Here is a 19,654-nt window from a genome sequence, read left to right on the forward strand (position 1 = left end):
GAAGAAAATTAGGCGATGTGGGTTCTGCAACGGTGAGGGACATAACAAACTAATATGTCCTCAAGTAAAGCTCAGTTTGAATATAAGCGCACAACCTACATCAACTGATTTTTTCGAAGACGGAATGGAATAGCCATTCAGTCCTGCACATGATGACAACGATCTCCATATATAGTAAGATTCAACATGACTCCTATTATGTATAAGAAACATGTACAACAATCTATTGCTAATTTTTCTCATCTCATACATAATTACATTCACATACAAAATTATAAATCGTATACAAAATTATGAATCGTATACAAAATTTCCCCTACATTAACAAAATTTCCTCTCTTATTCTATTTTGATTGTGGCTTACGAGATCATTTAATATTCCATCCGCATCATCACTTAAATGCCAAACAATCTGTAGACTAGAGTCTCCCGTAATCATGGTCGGAATCAGTTCTGTAACTGAGATTATCTTGGTTAATCATGTTGACTGTATAGCCAATAAAACCTGGGGGTCCAAATGGTATGCTAGGAATTGGTAAGGCAATCTTTCTTTGAGGGTTTAGGGTTTAGAGCCCTCCAAAGTAAGGAGTGCATGATTGAACATTGCGTATAATAGTTTTATTCAGTTGTTAAAGAATTGTTCTTAATTTTATATAAGGATAGTTGTAATGATATACGTTCACGTTTTGGGACCAATTAGTTAGATGCATGCAGTACCATATATCCTCGAGGCAAAATACAAGAAATCTGGCACTTAAAGATTTACGAAGAGCGGTACCTTTTGCTCTGAATGAAGACCAAACCTAGAATCAACTTTGCAATTATGCCTATTATGCTGAAGAGAACCTGCTGAATTATAGGATTTGCACACAACTGCAAGTATTTTAAACCCTAAACCCAACTACTCATATGAAAAATTATGCAACAGAGATGTAATCAATTTTTCCCATTAAATGCTTGCAATATTGTGCAAATCCTATCATTCAGCATGTTCTCTTCAGCAGTATAGGCATAATTGCAAAGTTGAATCTAGGTTCGGTCTTCATGCATAGAAAAAGCTACCGCTCTTGGTAAATCTTTAAGTGCCAAATTTTTTGTGCTCTGCCTCGAGGATATAGGGTACTGCATGCATCTAACTAATTAGTCCCGAAACGTGAACGTATATCATTACAACTATCCTTATATAAAATTAAGAACAATTCTTCAACAACTGAATACAACTATTATACGTAATGTTTAATCATGCACTCCTTACATTGGATGGCTCTAAACCCTCAAAGAAAGCTTGCCTTACCAATTCCTAGCTTACCATTTGGACTCTGCATGGGGTTTTATTAGCTATGTTGGCAACATGATTATGAGCTTCCTTTATCCTTTCGCATTCAGGCAGACTGTAGAAATTTGAATCAATTAAAATTAATTAAAAACTTTAATCTAATTACAATTTCAAGAACAATTATATGAATACATTGATACTTACAGATCACTTTCAATTTTCTTCAATATTGATACGATGAGGCTCCATTTGAAGGTCATTATCCTCGTGAACAAAGATTGAACTTTCAACCTATAACCATTCAAAAACAACAAACTTTAAAACCTAACCCCTCTTTTCAAAGACTAACATTCTAAAAAATTAGGGTTTCGACAACATACATATCGAACACATGAAGGGAAAAAAGTGTCCAATCTAGAAATCAATCAAAAACTAATTTGAATACCATAATATCGATAAATTTACATGAAGAGCTGATTGCAACTTTTATGAATGCTAGTATTCGTCGGAGTGGAAGAGTTCTCTTCTGTCTTTAGGGTTTATCGATTTTGGGATTGTATAGCGTTATATATAAATATTGAAGGAAAAAACATGGGTAATTTAAAAAAGTATCGACACAACTTTAAACAGTGTCGATACATTATGTAGACCTATTTTCTAATTAACAAGTATATTTCTATCGGTTACATTGAAAATTTACCTATTACATTATATTTATCGGTTTCGACGTTTATGGGATCGATACTTTTTATAAATGTATCGACACTTTATTCGTACACCCCGTTAGGCATTCTTTCTGGTCAAAATGTATCGGCACAAATTTAAAAAATGTCGATACATTATGTAGACCTATTTTCAAATTAACCAGTATATTTCTACCGATTACATTGTAAAGTTGCCTATTACATTATAATTATCGGTTTCGATGTTTTTGGGATTGATACAATTTTAAATGAATCGACACTTTATGCGTGCACTCTTTTAGTCATTCATTATGGACAAAAAGTATCGACATAAAATCCACAAGTGTCGATACATGATGTAGACCTATTCACTAATTAACCGATATATTTCTACCGGTTACATTGGAAATTTACCTATTATATTATAATTATCGATTTCGATGTTATTATGATCGATACTTTTTATAAATGTATCGAAACTTTATTTGTACACCCCGTTGGGCATTCTTTCTGGTCAAAACGTATCGACACAAATTTAAAAAGTATCGATACATTATGTAGACCTATTTTCTAATTAACTGTTATATTTCTACCGATTACATTGTAAAGTTACCTATTACATTATAATTATCAATTTTGATGTTTTTGGGATCGATACAATTTTAAATGTATCAACACTTTATGCGTGCACTCTTTTAGGTATTCATTCTGGACAAAAAGTATCGACACAAATTACACAAGTGTCGATACATGATGTAGACCTATTTTCTAATTAACCGGCATATTTCTACCGGTTACATTGTAAAGTTGCCTATTACATTATAATTATAGGTTTCTATATTTTTGGGATCGATACAATTTTAAATATATCGACACTTTATGCGTGCACTCTTTTAGGCATTCATTCTGGATAAAAAGTATCGACACAAATTCCACAAGTGTCGATACATGATGTAGACCTATTCTCTAATTAATCGGTATATTTCTACCGGTTAGATTGGAAATTTACCTATTACATTATATTTATCAGTTTCGATATTTTTGGGATCGATACGTTTTATAAATGTATCGACACTTTATTCGTGCATCTCGTTGGGCATTCATTCTGGACAAAAAGTATCGACACAAATTCCACAAGTGTCGATACATGATGTAGACCTATTCTCTAATTAACCGGTATATTTCTACCGGTTACATTGGAAATTTACTTATTGCATTATATTTATCGGTTTCGATGTTTTTAGGATCGATACATTTTATAAATGTATCGACACTTTATTCGTGCACATCGTTGGGCATTCATTCTGGTCAAAACGTATCGACACAAATTTAAAATGTATCAATACATTATGTATACCTATTTTCTAAATAACCGGTATATTTCTACCGGTTACATTGGAAATTGACCTATTACATTATAATTATCTTATTCGATGTTTTTGGGATCGATACTTTTTATAAATGTATCGACACTTATTCGTGCACCTCGGTTGGTCATTCATTCTGGACAAAAAGTATCGACACAATTTAAAAAGTGTCGATATATTTTGTAGACCTATTTTCTAATTAACCGGTATATATCTATCGGTTACATTGTAAATTTACCTATTACATTATAATTATTGGTTTTGATGTTTTTGGGATCGATAGTTTTAAAAAATGTATCGACACTTTATTCGTGCACCTCGGATGGGCATTCATTCTGGAGATTACTGAAAATGATTCTTTAATAATTTGTTTTGATACATTTGCACGCAGATATAAAATACATTAATAACTAGTATTGATATTTCAACAATCCTCAAATGTCTCGGTATACAGAGAAACAAATATGGATATAAAAGCCCGACCAATCAACCAACAATGATTCAGAGATCAAATGTCGTTATATATTTGGAGCAATCAACCTAAATGAAACGCGAAGGAAATCCCGACCACCATAATTTTGAGTAACAAACAGAAAGACTGAAAAGGTGAAGAATGTCTTCCGAATACTATCCATTTCACCCAGCTCCCGAAGATAGGATAACCATAAACCGAAACCATCTGAGAGAAACTACCTGATATAGAAACAACTGCATATTTAAAATCTCGAAGGCGGTCCATTTGGTTCTCAAACATTTAAAGCATCGGAAGCATTTCAGACTTATGATTTGGGTGCTACACGGGTAATGCAACAAAATGCATCCAAAAATTCTCGAGAATTAAACTCTATATCTTTTAATAATAATTTTAAATAATTGAAGATACACACGTAAAGCATAAACCCTGGTACAATTAACAATGTAAACGGATAAAAGTTCTCCGGTATAATGAAAATAATCATAAATGACAAGTTCAGACGCTTGTCATGTACACCTCTTATCATTGCACCGGTATAATATTATTGTTTACATTGTTAATTTAGCAAAGTATCAATAGTTTATACATGTATACCCTTCAATTATTTTTTTTATTATTACAAGTTGTAGCCCTCAATTATCGGGATTTTTAGTTGCCATTTGTTACATTTCCCGTATACCATCCAGATCATACGTCCGAAACGTTTCTGACGCTTTAACTATTTGATAACCAAATGCATCACCGTTGAGATTTTAAATCTGTAGCTGCTTCTACATCAAGTATGTTTGGCTAAGACGGTTTCGGTTTAGGGTTAACCTACCTCAGTGAGCTGGCTGAAATGGATAGTATCCGGAAGGCATTCTTCGGATATCCAATCTTCCTGCTTGTTAACCAAAAATTATGATGGTCGAGATTTCCATCGCGTTTAAAGTTGGAAACAAATAATGGAAATTAGGAATAATCAATGATAACATGCATATTGTCTAAGTTAATAAGTTTTGAAAAATGTAAGTTGTTACCCTAGAAATGAAATTTGAAACACTCCCGATGCTTACATTGAGTAAGTTGTTGTTTGGATGGAACAAAGGCTCGGGCTAATATTTATAGTGGAGCCGAAATTTATATTGAATTCAAACTCAAATTGAAATTTAAATTCAAACTCCAATTACATATGAAATGAACTTGAAATGCAGTGTTAAATTGAACATGGAAATTGCATAATTGATTCATATTGTTCAAGTAACATGCGTTATGAACCATCAAACGGGTAAAAGACAATATTGATTCAGTTCAAAGCTGAGTTGTGAGTTGATGGGGTTGTCATAATTGTCACGTGGGAATAAAGTACTCACATGGAAGAGATAGATAGATTGTTTTGTTATGCACATCACATCTGAATGGAATATTTACCATATAAGTCACATGTTATACTGTGGAATATTAAAATACACAGTTATTGTGTTATATGTTATAGTATTTTTGAATCGAATGAAAATATACACACAATATAATCAAACCAAAGCATACATAGACAACAAATTTATACATAATAATGTTCAAATAATGTACCCACAAAGAAATTAATCTGATGAAAAAGGGTTATTTCTAATGAAGTCTAGAACATTAGGCGCATTCAACAAATTTTCCAAATACTCTCGTATGTTACTGTATTTTTCTAAGGACATATATAAATAATTTCAATTATCAAACTAATGAGGTGCAATTTTACTAACAAGAAACTAAATTTTTATAAGCATGAATAAATTTGTGTCATACATAGAGTATTCTCGTCCGAATGGGAAGCATCGTCGAAGGGATGTGGACATATGTAATTGTATTTCTATATAACACATAAATTGTTAATCAATCAATGTATGAACACATGTTTAACTGGAAAAACATATTGCATAAATGTAACTTACCGGAATATAAATCATTTTTTCAACTGAATCATCGACCAACAATGTAATTAGGTCGTTAAAATCAGGAAACGCGTTCCAAACATCATTGAGATCTTTACAGTAGGCAACATTATCATCTTTTTTGCACTTTGTATTATCCTGTTCACAAACAGTCAAACACAAATATGTAGGAATCATAGACAAATAAAAGTCAGCAAAGTGTAATGATATTCATCTTACCCAAATGAATAGAAAATGGTCAGACAGCAAAGGTAGTTTCTCAATTACACGGTCAATGTTATGCGTGAGATTGTAATCAAGTTTGAATGTTAACATTTAATTGTATATTAATGATTTTGGCTATAGTAATTCAATTGATCAACAGTTCTAACCTCATCTTGGAAGACCAAATGGCAACAACAAAATTGTCTACACAAAAATGCATAAATTCATATAATTCTGTTATGAGGATAACATCTACAACATGAAGAAAATGAGATTAAAGTTATACGTTTATATGTTAAAATAATGGATACAAAAGACTATAATTAAAACCTTTTGGATGTCTTGGGAAGTAGGCAAGGACACAATTGACATAAAAAATTACAAGTTTTCTTGCAGGCGGCGTTGCAGACACGATATACTTGTTTGGATCATCATCATCATCATCATCATCTTCATCTTCATCATCATCCTCATTGACCGCTTGGTTGTCCACATCTAATAAAAGAAAATAAAATACATTTTACAACGTGTAAATGTTTGAGAAACATAAATAATTAATTACCTACTTGCAGGCGGCGTTGCAGACACGATATACTTGTTTGGATCATCATCATCATCATCATCATCTTCATCTTCATCATCATCCTCATTGACCGCTTGGTTGTCCACATCTAATAAAAGAAAATAAAATACATTTTACAACGTGTAAATGTTTAGAAACATAAATAATTAATTACCTAACTCGTTTGATTTCGTTGACGTAATTCATCATGCAAGATGGAGACTTCATCGCGCAATGACGTAATATCGGCTCCCATTCCGCTCACAAGGGAATCAATATGCTCCAAAAAATTGACCATGTATTCTATCACTGTCTTAATTGTGACATCATCTCCACCTGGAGCTTCTCGAGCTTCTTCCATCATTGCGTCTCCCATTGGTTGGTCGTCTTCATGGCCAATGAGGTTGATTTCCTCCCTCTCTTGATCTAATCTGACATCATTGACACGCTTTCAACCGACCTTTTCAACAAAATCATATCTCGATCTGGTAATAAATAACATGTCAATCTTACAGGTTAATCGAATAGGGGCGTCAAGCAAAAAAATCAACTTTTTTTCTTATTCAACAGATGGGTGATAACACATCTATATGGTAGTGAAGTTGAAATTGATGCTCCTTTTGTGACCATATATACAATTGAATTATATATCAGTTTAGCAATGTTTGGATCCGTTTTGGATATATACTTTGCTATCCACCAATAATCGTTGTCTTAAATTGTTGAATGTTTCCCCCAGTACGCCAAATAAACCAAGTGAGCATTTTGTGAAACACTCTCGACTCTATATCTAGGTGAATTGGGCTATTTCTAGCAACCCGTTGTATTGTAGTATCTAAATCACTTTCATCTGAATCCCCTTTATTCTCTACACCTATACCCTCCGCAATAGTATCCGGAGATATATATATATCCTTCCCCATGACATGGGTATTAATTCCTATTATATTACTCTTATTAGGCTTACGCTGGAATGAAGCATTGTTGTGGAATACTCTAACTAGGTTGGGGTAATATTTTTGTTCTACACCAAGGAATTCAAGCCAACCCCAAGATATAAATGTGGATTTAAAACTAAAACCATATTTATCATCGAACAAGAAACCCAGGTTAATGAAACGCTCGGGACGAATCTTCCTTACTTTGAAACTTCTCTGTCATCTATCTTTCTCCTCATCGGATCTAAAGTTCAGAGTTTTGAACAACCTGATTTGATCAGAAGAAGCGATTGGTTGAGAAAGAGGTTGTCGTTGAGAAAAGCTTGGTTTAGAAGAGCTTTGAGAAAGACTACGCCTCTGACGCTCACGTTTTGGAGCCATTTTGGGTGTGGATGCTGTTACATTGAAACACAAACACATTAACGAAAACGTTCACAAACACATTAAGGAAAAAAAAGTCTAATCTGGAAATCAATCAAACCCTAATTTATGGAAAAACAACGATAAATTTACCTGAATATCTGATCGTAACTTTTATGAGAACGCTGGTATTCGTCGGAGTCGTAGAGTTTTCTTCTGTCTTTAGGTTTAGGGTTTTTCGATTTGGAGGTTGTATCGATTATAATCTATAAATAATGAAAGAAAAACAAAAACGCGAAATTTCAAAAAGTATCGACACAAATTCAAAAAATGTCGATACATTATGTAGACATATTCTCTCTTAAAACCGATATATTTATATTGGTTACATTAGAAATTTACCTGTTACATTTTAATTATCCGTTTCGATGTTTTTGGGATCGATACTTTTTATAAATGTATCGACACGTTATGCGTGCACCTAGTTTGGGCATTCATTATGGACGAAAAGTATCGAAACAAATTTAAAAAGTGTCGATACATTATGTATACCTATTCTCTCATAAAACCGGTATATTTATACTTGTTACATTGAAAAATTATCTATTACATTATAATTATGGGTTTTGATATTTTTGGGATCGATACTTTTTATAAATGTATCAACACTTTATTCGTGCACCTAGTTTGGGCATTCATTCTGGACAAAAAGTATCGACACAAATTTAAAAAGTGTCGATACATTATGTAGACCTATTCTCTCATAAAACTGGTATATTTATACCGGGTTACATTGAAAAATTACCTATTACATTATATTTATGGGTTTTGATGTTTTTGGGATCGATAGTTTTTATAAATGTATCGACACTTTATGTATGCACCTAGTTTAGACATTCATTCTGGACAAAAAGTATCGACACAAACTTAAAAAGTGTCGATACATTTTGTAGACATATTCTCTCTTAAAACTGGTATATTTATACCGGTTACATTGAAAAATTACCTATTAGATTATAATTATGAGTTTCGATGTTTTTGGGATTGATACTTTTCATAAATGTATCGACACTTTATGCGTGCACCTAGTTTGGGCATTCATTCTGGACAAAAAGTATCGACACAAACTTAAAAAGTGTCGATACATTATGTAGACCTATTCTCACATAAAAAATAGTATATTTATACCGGTTACATTGAAAAATTACCTATTACATTATAATTATGGGTTTTGATATTTTTGGGATCGATACGTTTTATAAATGTATCGACACTTTATGTGTGCACCTAGTTTGGGCATTCATTCTGGACAAAACGTATCGACACAAATTTTAAAAGTGTCAATATATTATGTAAACCTATTCTCTCATAAAACTGGTATATTTATACCGGTTACATTGAAAAATTACCTATTACATTATAATTATGGGCTTCGATGTTTTTGAGATCGATACGTTTTATAAATGTATCAACACATCTGTTTACCTATTCTCTCATTAACTCGGTATATTTTACCTATTACTTTATAATAATTGGCTTCGATGTTTTTAGTATTGATACTTACAATAAATGTATCGACACACTTTTTTGGAAACTTTACGTTTGGAAACCATACTGGACAAAATGTTGGAAACAAATCTTTGTGTTTATTAATTTTGTCATTAAAAAAGTCTATTTTTACCACCTACATTGTAAATTTACCTATTACTTTAAAGTTATTGAATTTTGTAGTTATTGTACATACCTAAATATGGAATGACCATTCAGTCCCGCACATGATGACAATTATGTTAGTGACATTTGGAATAATGCAGACAACAATCTCCATATATCGTAATTATCAACATGACTCCTACTGTGTATAAGAAACATGTACAATAACCTACTGCTAACTTTTCTCATCTCATACATAATTACATTCACATACAAAATTATAAATCGTATGCAAAATTATAAATCTTATATAAAATTAACCCTACACTTACATCATCCCTTCCTTTTGTTATTCTTGTGTGTCATGGCAACTTTTGACATCTCCTCTCTTAGTTTATTTTGATTGTGGCTTACGAGATCGTTTAATATTCGTATACGATCCCAATCTCCAACAATTTATTCTAATTGTCAGTACGTTAAGTATTGTAAACCACATCGTTCAATCTACGACTTTTAACAATTTAACCGTAAACTAATTTTTAATTCCACTTACAAAATCACCAGTTACCCCTATATAATCGATCGATTTCATCCGCATCATCACATAAATGCCGCAATCATATATGTTACAAAATTTGAATATCACACATGTCAATTATGAAATCTGCATAAATTAAGCTTTCTATTTATGATAACATCTCATACCCATTCAATTGCTCATTCATCTTATGCTCCACAAATTTAAAATTTTTCAAGGGGACCTTTCCTAGAGAGCCACATGCTTCTACCCAATTGCGTTTCTTATTATAACTATCTAATATTTTCCTTTGCATTAAAAATATGAAGTTATGATCCAAACAAATTATACATTATAATTTACATAATTTCCTTTCATATATACCAATCTCTTAGCATCATTCACTCTCTGTTTAGCTGCTTCAGATGTAAACATACTACATATACCGTTGCAACACGTTCTACCATATCCAACACCAACAGATTCCAATGTGAATTATGATTGTTTATTTTGATCATGATCTGCAACAAATTTCACACTCAATTTGACAAAATTCAACATTATATCTGAAAACATCATTTGCAATTCGTATGGTGTCTTACCTTCTCACAGTCAGTGAATTTCACATAGTTATCCAATATGGGACACCAAAAGCTCGCAATACCCTCAATAGTTACTTTGATGTTGGTCTCCAACGACTGTTGCTGCAATTACATGACAATTATTATTAATTTACCGTCTATAACACTACTTTTCAACATTTATTAATTTAACTCACCGCTAAGTGGTATGGAATGTAGCCAATTCTCTGGAGTGACTTTTTCGCAGCGTAGCATACTGTCCAGGAGAGAAAATCAATTACCTAACAAAATTAATTACACAATCAGAACATATTCAATAGGTTTTCACATTTTGTACTTTCTACTTACCACACCGCCAACCCATTCCGTAGGCTTCAACGTTGCAACGTCGGATACACTAGCATATTGATTTCCCATTGAGATTACAGAAAGACTGTATGAATCATTAGGATTAATATCTTGTCATGAAATATTTAAATATCACTCACAAAGCAATATATTTCACTTACTCCAATTCTAACCCACTATTACATAAATAATCACACATTGCAGCTTCGAGCTCATTAATTCTGCTTGGAATATCCGCTTTTTCAACCTACAATTTTGCATACAAATTTTTGTCATAACAACATGATAAAAATCAAATTAATTTTTCTTTTATTCAACTTACCTTCTTCTTCTTCTTCTGGGGTGCAGGACATTCCGAATCCAAATATCCATCTATAACACTCTCCGGTGTATAGATCACATCGATATCCTTCCTCCTCATTTCCTCCATCTTTTCTTCTTCCTCCATCTTTTCTTCTTCATATTTTTTCATTTCATCGTATTTTTGCTCTATATAGCTCTTCATCTCTTTTATTTCACCCTTCATTTTTCCCCTTCATCCAAGTTTTTCTCAACCACCCCCTTCACCCCCGTAAGTTCACTCCTCAATTTCACAACCTCCTTGACCACTCCATCAATTTTTTCACCCGTCACCATCTTAAGTTCACCCCTCAACACCTCAACTTGTTTCACCCCTCAACACCTCAACTTGTTTCACCACTCCATCTATTTTTCCTTCCACTTCCTCCTTATGCCTCTCAAATGTCTCTTCGACTCTTGATTATATTTGAAGAATATCAAAAAGGAATATTTTATATCATCCAATTCAGACATCAAAATGTCGAATTTACTCTGTTTTCCCTCACCATCATCCCCCTGACTGTCACCCCCTACAACCATCTCTTCTTCATTCTCATCTGCCTCCACTGTCTCATCTACCTCCTTGCCAATAACCTTCAAAATTAACTTACAATATTAAGACATTGATTATATTCTTAATATTATTTAATTACATTTATTACCCTTTCTTGCTTCCTCTGTCTATCCAACTTCAACTTCGCCATCACTCTAACCACCTCTTCCTTCCCCCATGCACGGATGTGTGCCACTCTGGTTCTTTCATAAGTCGGCACACTATCACAGCCCGACCAAAAAATCGAACAGTGCAACCTGCATTTATAATAAAATTTATCATTTTATATAATAACTATACTATCATTTTATATAAAAAAACAAAAACGTTCTTCAACTCATTTACCTCTAAGATTGCTATACACCCTTTGAGGTATCTCTGGCTACCCTTTTTAAAGGTGATTATTGATTCAATCAATCTCGAATGGACATATTCAACCCAATTGAATAGCCTTCATCTCAAATGAGCTTCATATAGTCCTTGTTCGTTGACGTATCACCCGTTGGACAAAGAAAGATCCCGACAATGTACAATAGAACTCGGGCCTTCAGGTCATCCCCCCCGTAAGATCCACTTTTGATTTCCTCTTCAAGTTCAGCATATGTCACCTTCTGTTTCAAACCATATTTGGAGGCAAGTGTTTTCCAATTCTTACTCTTAGAGACTTCTATAACAACTTTTGTCTTTATTTCCTAGCCCCAAGACGGCTGCAGCACATGAGATCCCCAGAGGAAATGAATAATCACCATATTTAGAAATACATTGTTCAACATCAAATTACTCCATCAAGGATCGACACAATTCCCTCCGAATAGGTTGATCCCTTACTCCTACCAATAATATAAACCCCATTTCTTCCAGCACATTCAACTGATCCGTCTCCTTAAGGTGTTTAATTAATGAATTCACCCTTTTAATGTTGCACCTTGTCGACACTTCCTACATTTTTTTAACAATATATAATGTTATTGTTCTTATATATTTTGTATCAACGTATTTACAAGTTTAATGAATACCTTCTTTTCATGTGCTTTCCTCCATTCTTTGTATTCTTTATTATCCATCTTTGACTGTGTGATGTAAGGTTCCTTCTCAGCATCACTCATCGAATTCCATTTCTCCAACACATCATTTCTCACCTAATATTAAGCATAAATGTTTATTAATCAATACATTAACGCTAAATAATACTCAATGTCAATTTCAATTTACATACCGAACCGATGTGTTTGACAGCTTCCTTCATCCTTTGACATTCGGTTATACTGTCAACATTTAAAATTTTTAATCAATTTAAAGTTCTTGAATACTTTAATCCAATTACCATTTCAACAATAATAACAAAAAGACATTGATACTTACTAGAAGTACATATATCCACCCTTTGGTTTCTTTCGAATCTCGGCCTCAATTTCAAAGTCATCTTCGCCACCAACAATTCCAAGATCCTTTGACTTCATTTTTCCTTCATATATCAGTTTACGCAAATCAAATCAAATACTGGTTACATACACTTTATTCAATATACAAATATCGATAATTACTCTTGTAGTAAAACGGTTTCCTTCAAAAGAATTTGAATGGCCACTACAACAAGTGTCGGCACATTTATACAACCTACAATATCATTTTCTACCTATAATATTATAAACAGGTATCCATATTTATTTTATACCAATAATATTATATAATCGGTCCCAGATCCTTCTTGGCTTCAATTCGAAATCCCCAAACCAAACCTAAAAACCCTAATCCCTATTTCCTTCAAACGAATAGAAACACTCAATACTCCAAGTATCGGCACATTTATACAACCTATAATATCATTTTCTACCTATAATATTTAATAAAAGTGTCGATATTTATATTTTACCTATAATATCACTTTCTGCCTGTAATCGGTCTCAAATGCTTCTTTACTTAGAAAACCCCAAACAACACATAAAAACCCTATTTTCGATTACTGTAATAATAAAAAACTAGGGTTTCGACAACGTACTTTTCAATTCGACTGCAACAACAAACAAACAAACTTTGCTTTAGAAACACCTTCAAAATTGTAGCAACAATTACGCTTCGATTTCAAAAACTCGTCTATTTTATCTATTTTTTAGAGGACTCGTCTATTTTATCTATTTTTTAGAGGATATTTAGCTATGCCATTTATATTTTCACCGGATATGTTATTTATATTTAATCAATACAACTACCCAAGTCTCAATACTTTTATGTCAGATGTCGATACTTTCGATAGGATAATTACATATTTCTTTGAAAATATCGATAATTTATTACGCGTACTTATTAAAGTATCGACACTTTCAATAATCTGGTATCGCTTTACTGGTTGTCATTTCGAGACCAGTTTTGTCATATTTTTACGTGTTATATCGTTATGGATCGATACATTTTTATAAAGTATCGAAACTTTATATGCGCTATTACTGCTTCTCTTTTAAATTCCCAAAGTGTCGATACTTATATGAAAGTATCGACACTTTTAATATATCCGGTAGCGTTTTACCAGTTTTGTCATTTCAAGACTGGTTTAGTCATATTTTTACCTGTTATATCGTTATGGATCGATACATTTTTATAAAGTATCGACACTTTATAAGCGCTATTACTGCTTCTCTTTGAAATTCCCAAAGTGTCGATACTTATATTAAAATATCGACACTTTCAATATATTCGGTATCACTTTACCGGTTTTGTCATTTCGAGACCGGTTTTGTCATATTTTTACTTGTTATATCGTTATAGATTGATACATTTTTATAAAGTATTGACACTTTATAGGCGCTATTACTGCTTCTCTTTTAAATTCTCAAAGTGTCGATACTTATTTCAATCTAATCGATACTTTCAACATATTCGGTAGCACTTTACCGGTTTTGTCATAATTAAACCGGTTTTGTCATATTTTTACATGTTATATTGATATGAATCGATACATTTTTTATTTGGATCGACACAAACCGACAAGCTAAGTTTGCCGGTTGCCAAATATTTTAATATTTCTTCATGATTTACACCTACTACATTATTATTACTTAACATTTCCAATAACGCTAAAACAAATTTATTAAATATCTTTTAATGTATCCGGTAACGTCGTATATTAGCATGCCTTTCCTAGGACAACCTTATAAAACGCTGCTAGCGTAAAACAACAAATGTAGTGGGTATATGCCACGCGTAGGCCTTGGATTGTGCCAGCGCATAATAACTTTTTATTTACGCTTTTCAAAGAAACTTTTCTTTGATAAACTATATATTTAATAACTCACTTATTACTTAGTTTATATATTAGTAATCAAAGTATTATTTTTTTAAAATCATACATGATGTTTTCATTCAATTTTGATCATTTGTCATTAAATGACTAATTATGATGCTGACATGTCACCTATACTTTAGGTATCTACTGTGAAAAATAATTATTCTAGGTACTTATATAAGAAAGATGAATACTTTAAGTATTTACTTTGATCAAGATAATTTAATTTTTTGAATAGAAAATAATATACTTTAAAAACTTATTTTTTAAATAAATTAAGTTTAAACTCTTTTAAATTTCAAACTTAAGTGAATTATTTAATATTTTAATTAGTCTTCTCTCAAAATATTTATATATGCATAGGTACGACACATTATTATAAAATGCACATAAATACATCAATGCATTATTTTAATATACGCAAATTTTGCTTTGGTTGGTGAGCATTATTCAAAGTTTTGCACTTCAATTTTTAGTTCAATAGTTTAGGCAATTTTTTTGGGATAATGTTGTGGGGGAAATGAATTTTATAATATAGAATGTTGAAAAAATATTACTTTTAGATAGGGTGAATGTTATTGTGTCAATAAGAAGTTGTCGGAATCACTTGACGTCTTCTTCTAGAAGACGTCTTGAGAATACAACGTCTTTCCATATTATGTTTCGTGTTTGTCTTCTTCATCTTCCCAAATTTCATCAACGACACCTACTCATCCACCATCTCCAATCAGTTCCTCTGCCAGCTCAAGGACACTAACATTCCCAAGCTTCATCAATGGTGTCTGCTCCTCTATCATCTTCAACAAGTTCTTCTGTCAATTCAAAGATACCAGCAAACGACGTCACCATTTGAGTACCCAAAGTCATGCATTAAGAAGACGTCGAGTCTTCCATGCGTATTTATGAAGACGTTAGTTGATCCATGCGTTTTACTCGATCTAATATAAAGAATATCCTATTTGAGAAAATAAACACGGATGATCTTCATTTGAATAATTTTTTCATCTCATCATTTGAATGATTTTGCCCGATGGTTTATGAGTAGAATTTGGTTTAATATGCAAAAGTTTACATATTTACGAAATTAGTCGGCTAAATAAAAATAATAATATTTTTGATTATTTTAATTGATATAATTAAATTTGATATAAAATGAATGACTAGAAAATAAAAGATTGGTTGAACAAATTAAAATACTTTTAAATTTGTTATAAAACATTTTAGTTCTTTTATTTAGTTATTGTTGAATTGATTAAACTGAGTACTAATGGTTTGACTGGTTCGACTATTTAATTCGATTCTTGCCACATATTTTAAATATTTTTCATTTCAATTCAAACTTAACATTTAATACCCAATGTAACATTTATTTGACAAAAATACTTTAAGGATTCAACTAAAAAAAATTGAAATTCGATGACGAATTTAAATATTGTCTCAAGTAATACTTTGTAATTGAATCATTATAGGTATAATGTCAAAACTAATCCCCAATATTTATTAAAATTATCATTTTATCCCTTATTTTAATTTTTGGAGCATTTTGGCCTTCAGAATTTTATTTTAGGGTAAAAAGTCCATAATATTTGACAAAATAATTATTTTGTCCCTTATTCCTTTTTTAGCGTATTTTAGCTACTAACGTTTCATTTTAGATTAAAAAAACTTATATTTTAGAGTGTTAAACATGCGTTAACTAATAATTTTCATCTATAGATAAATATTTTATCTTAAAATGAAACAATAGAGATCAAAATGTTCAAAAAAAAATATAAGATAAAATAATCATTTTAAAAAACATTAAGAGCTATTTTGATATTATGTCATCATTATATTGAAACGTCATCGTTTGACTTTAGGCTAAACCAATCAATGAGAGAGCGACAAACTATCGAACACACCACGTGTAATAAGATCATTGGTCTGAACGAAGAACAAAATCATCTTTTTGAAAGTGTTTAGTCTTTTAAATGAAAAAGAAAAGTTAATCAAAAGTGGTTAGATAGACACATTGTTAATTAAATTTCATTGATTTTTAATTATATACGTGTCACACACCATTAAAAAAATATTACGGATCTACTTCTTATAGAAAGGTGTGGCCCATGTGGCTCCATGTGTTTAAAGGTGTGACCAATGAACCACGTCTTATGCCAGCTGGAGCCACATCAGCGTAAGGATCGGTTATAAATAATACGCTCTCAGCCCATAAACATCACACAACAATCCTCTTAACCCATAAACATCACACATCAATCCTCTCAACCCGTAAACATCACCCAATAATCCTCTTATTTTTTATTCAGAAGTTCGTTTGACCTCTTGTTGTAAGGTAATTTTTTTAATATATAATATTTTTTTGTATATGATTATTTAAAAAAATTATTTTACTAATTATTTTCTATTAATTTTTGTGGTTGTAAAATAGGAAAGTGGGATCATACGTCGAAACATTTTTGCCGATACGGTAATAATATAAAATTATATTATTTAAATTATTTACGTTTATTTTTAAAAAAAATTATTGTGGTATATTTTAATTAATATATTATTTATTTAATTAGGCTTATTTCAACTTTTTTTTTTGCAGATATAAAAATGTCTCCCTTTCAAACTTATTTAATAAATTATTGTGGTATATTTTAATTAATATATTATTTATTTAATTAGGCTTATTTCAACTTTTTTTTTGCAGACATAAAAATGTCTCCCTTTCAAACTTATTTACGTTTATTTTTTTTAAAAAAAATTATTGTGGTATATTTTAATTAATATATTATTTTTTTTAATTAGGCTTATTTCAACATTTTTTTTTTGCAGATATAAAAATGTCTCCATTTCAAACTCTCATAATAATGCGAATTTCAGCTATTGTTTATTATGATGTAGAAATTCGGGAAGATAAAACCGGCGTTGTGTTCGTATCAAATCATTCTGTTAAAATATCCTTCAAGAGAAACATAACTCTTGAGGAGCTGATAACGAAGATTTCAATGAAGGTTCATGTTGGAAGTACTAGAAGACTGTCGTCGCTTCAGTACAGATTTCCAACATCAGTGTTTTCGTTAACTTATACAACGTGTGAACTATCGAACGATAATGATGTTGAAATGATGGTTATTTCTCAAAATCATTATTCAGAAGCTGATATGGAGATGTATGCAAAGTTTGTTGAAGTGCGTGATGTTCGGGGTTTATCATTAAGCTCTCACTATAGGCTGGCTCAACAAGCTGATCAAGTTGATAGCCCAACTACAGTAATGTGTAATGATTTTAACATAATGGGAAATATGCATCATGGTGTCATCCCATCAAGTTCAATAGGGAGACATTCATCAATAACTCTTTACGATCTATACCGAGGTGGGTCTATAAACAATCTGTATGGAAACATCACATCTAGTTCAAGGGGAATGCATTCATCTACCAATTTCTCTGACCTAAATATGAAGATGCCCTCGACGCAACAATCTGTGCAGTTTCCATTTGACACGATGGCTTCAAGCTCCAGGGGGAGGTATTCTACTGTGAGCTTCTTCGATTTAAATGTCGAGATGCCTTCTAGTTCAAGGGGAAGGCATGCAAGTAACAGGTTGTTCGACCTAAATGTGAAAAGCGTGGAGGAACCCTCATCTCCACCAGAAGAACTGCTTTATGAACTAGGTGTGGATGGTGCTAAGACAAGACTATTCTTTCATCCAGAATCACCGCATTTCAACTACGATGATGATGATGATGTAGATAAAGTTCCCACAAATATGGTACAAACTGAACCTCTAACACACATGTATGAAGTTGACTACAGTGCAATGTACGGGCCAAAATTTACGGATATGCCTAATCTCGGTGACTATGGATTTAACTCATCAATAATTAATGGTGAGTTATATTTAGGCATTGAGTTTTCAAGCAAAGAAGAAGCGATGATGACAATAAAAAATTACAATATCCATAATTCTGTTCAGTCCAAAAACGACCGCTCAACGATCGAAAAGTATGTCTGCCACTGTGTCCGACGTAAAAATGGATGCAATTGGATAGTTCGCGTATCGAAGAGGAAGAGGAAAAACAATAGATGGGAACTAACAATATACAACGATCCTTACGAATATTATGCTGGAGGATCAACCAAGATCATCCCAACTTGGACTCAGAAATGATCTGCCAAGCCATCATGACCATGATAAAAGCAAGCTCCCATATAGCTATTGATGTGTTGATTTCAGCTATACAATCGTAATATGGGTATTCTGTCTCATAAAGAAAAGCATGGTTGGCAAACTAGAGTGCGATTAAACAACTTCACGACGAATGGGATGCATATTACAACGAACTTTCAAGTTGGTTTAGGGTGGTACGGAGGTTGAATCCTGGGACAATTATGGACTTCGAGACTTTTCATGCATACCATATGATCGAGTTCTTTGCGATCGATGCCAATTCTACCGGCTTTTTTGAACTTACCCACAATGCATTAATGTTGTGAAATACTGCAAGACTGTGGTCCAAATCAACGGGACATTATTTTATGGAAAATACAAGCAAGTTTTACTATTGGCAGTTGTCCAAGATGGTAATCGCAACATTCTTCCAGTT

The sequence above is a fragment of the Hibiscus syriacus genome, unplaced genomic scaffold (assembly GCF_006381635.1).
Source record: "Hibiscus syriacus cultivar Baekdansim isolate YM2019G1 unplaced genomic scaffold, ASM638163v2 tig00110987_pilon, whole genome shotgun sequence".
Lineage (NCBI taxonomy): Eukaryota > Viridiplantae > Streptophyta > Magnoliopsida > Malvales > Malvaceae > Hibiscus > Hibiscus syriacus.